This window comes from Stegastes partitus, unplaced genomic scaffold (assembly GCF_000690725.1).
Source record: "Stegastes partitus isolate 25-593 unplaced genomic scaffold, Stegastes_partitus-1.0.2 Scaffold2872, whole genome shotgun sequence".
NCBI lineage: Eukaryota > Metazoa > Chordata > Actinopteri > Pomacentridae > Stegastes > Stegastes partitus.
The window spans coordinates 3,691-6,584 of NW_007580603.1; the positions used below are offsets into that span (position 1 = coordinate 3,691).

General features: G+C 41.8%; 1 long non-coding RNA gene across 1 annotated transcript; it reads left to right on the plus strand.

Moving 5' to 3' along the window:
* On the plus strand, positions 1-2,887 carry LOC103375764 (uncharacterized). The gene is made up of 4 exons (XR_521247.1): positions 1-77; positions 1,574-1,611; positions 1,712-1,854; positions 2,761-2,887. It is a non-coding gene; the product is annotated as an uncharacterized LOC103375764 (long non-coding RNA).
* The last annotated feature ends 7 nt before the right edge of the window (positions 2,888-2,894 follow it).

Genomic DNA, 2,894 nt, shown 5'->3' on the forward strand with positions numbered 1-2,894 from the left:
TCTGGTCGTCAAGATCTTGGTGTTATCGATGCCTTTGGTGATTTTCTGGAGGAAGAGAAGATCCAGCAAAGCTGAAGGTGAAGCTCCAGAAACACACACAGCTTCCATCACTTCATCACTGTTCACTGACTCACATTCATCTCCTGGAAGCTTATCTGAACCTGAACCTGAACCTGAACCTGAACCTAAACCTGAACCTAAACTCACCTTTATCCAGGTCAGTGAGCAACAGAAGTTGTGTCCTTGCGGTGACAGTTTGTGACGTCTTAAAACTGTCACACTTGTGTGTTACAAGTGCTGTAAAAAATAAACTGAAGTGGATTTAATCTGAATCAAAATCATGCAGGTTGGTAACCAGTCCTGTGAGACTATGAGACTAGTTCTAGAAGGTTAACTTGCTGTTTATGTAACAGGTTATCGAGCTGTAAATGCTTTCCACTATGACAGTTTTTATTATTCTTAGCTGCTTTTATTTTTTAGCTATTTTCATATTTTCATCTTGTACATTGTACCTCACTGTATATTTATTGTTGCACCAACCCACCAGAACAAATTCCTCGTATTGTGCAAACTATACCTGGCAATAAATCTGTTTCTGATTCTGATTCTTACATCTAGCAGAATATCTCAGAGGCTAAAAGTTGGTCGTGAAGCTACTGCTGGTAGTTTTGAACCAACAATAGACATGAAACCAGATGGCATCATTTCCTCTTGCTTCGTCTCTTTGTCCATCTATGAGGTTACAGTGAAACCTCACAGTCAGGCAGCAACAGGAAGACTGTGTGGTTGTTTTCTGGGTTTTTCAGTTCTTGTCTCATCTTTACAGTCACAGCTCCTTGTCTTGGTTTGACTTTAGTTCTTCTAGTTGTAGTTCCTTAAAAGCGTCTTTCTCACGGTCTGTTTTATTTGTTTGTGTCATGGTTTTGTGACGGCTTCTGGCCCACATGCAGAGAAACTCTCAGGAGAAATGGAGTTAGGAAAATGATATTTATTAACGAGATTGGAAACATGCAAATGAGGTTGATCTGGGCGGGGCCGTCGACGTGGGTTTGTGGACGGCTGGGGTGGACAGGTCGTACGGAGGTCGATGTGGTGGAGTGAGAGAGAAGCAGGAGCGTTTGCCGGTCCTGACCAGATGATCCAGGAAGCAACGGAGAAAACTCGGGTCTGGCGCAGGTTCATGGGGAACCACATACGAGGAGCGGGTACACTGGAAAAAACCTGCGGAGAAGCAGAGATACTCAGAGGCTCAGGAAGTTAACACTCAGGCACTGAGTTAATGGCAACCAGCTCCTTATATCCAGGGAGTAACGAGCCTGATGAATCGCAGGTGTGTGGAAAACACCTGCAGGGAATGAGCCCCAGCACAGCAGGAGTTCTCAGGGACGCCCTCTGGTGGAAACCTGCAGGAGAAGGATCACACCAACAACACAGCCCAAAACCCAGTTCCTGACAGTTTGTTTGCTTGTTTTGAGCAATATCTGGCACTCGATTAACAAAGCCTTATCTTATCTTATCTTATCTTATCTTATCTTATCTTATCTTATCTTAGACTGTATTTGTTGTCTTTCAGTTCCTGCTGTGGAGATGGACTACGTCAACGTCACAGAGGTCAGTAAATGTCAGACACCTGAGCTTCATCAGTGTTGGTGAAAGCAGCTGATTGACTCAAACTAAACTCCTGCTCTTCATCTTCATCTTCCTCCTGCAGTCCAATCGAGTCATTGAGGTCAGAGAGGACAGACAGAACAGTTCTCCTCCTGTGGAAATATCTTCAGTTTACTGCAACGCCAAGAACAGCAAACCAATCAGAGCTGAAGACAGCTCAGCTTAACCAGCTGTCATCTGAACAAAGTAAGAAAACTGTGGTGGGATTTTATCTTTCAGGTCAGAACTCTGTACAGTTTAGACTTCACCAGGTAACAGCGAGTCACTTTTCAATTCCCAGACAGACAGATTTTATGTGTCACAGTCAGGTAGAGTAGTATTCACATCATTCTTGTAGAGTTTTTATCCCTGTTATGTAAATTATTCAGGTAAAAATCACACCATAAATAAGACTGTAGGGTCTGAACCCAAGTACCCAAGACTAGTTGTGAAAGAACCTTTTATTGTTCAGTTGACCAGTGAAACAAATAATTCTGCTTCACTGTACATCACAGAAAACATGATGCAGGCTGTGGTTGAAGAGAAATACTTCAAATATATGCTCTTAAACAACCTTTACATCAGTTCAAGTGTGTATTTTAGAATAAATATGATGAATATGTGCACTGAGTGGGATTACTTCAGGCTAAAAACACATTGTTGTTGTTTTCTGGTGGTGAAAATGTGACAGTTTCGTCCTACTTCCTGCTTAACATAGATGCAGATGCAAATATACATCAGTATGTACCAGAACCTTCCTGCAGAAACGTCAGAGGATGTCACACACTTGATTTGACTTGTTTTAAAATTACAGCAAAGCAGTGCTGAAGGACTTTGACGTCAAAATGTACATTATTAGCACTAAAGTACAACATGCTGTCGTCAGCATAGAGGTGTATATTACAACTGGAGAATGGACAGAACAAGATTGAACCTAAATGGTTTAGTGGAGGTTTGATACATGAAATGTGTGTTTTTACATTTTGATTAATGTGTGCAATAAAAAAACAACTTTTCTGAGGGTCTCTGTAGATGTTGTATAGGTTGAACATGAAAAAGTGAATTTACTTTCAAAATAAGAGTCTCAACTTTGATCTTGTTGTTTTCCTCCAGACTGAAGACGACTCCAGTAAACTCGATTACTCTGAGGTGGATTTTTCCAACGTTGCTGCCTCCTCTCTGAACAGCGCCCCCTGTGGTGACGTAGATAACGTCCTCTACTCCTCACTTCAGATGGATGTGACGTC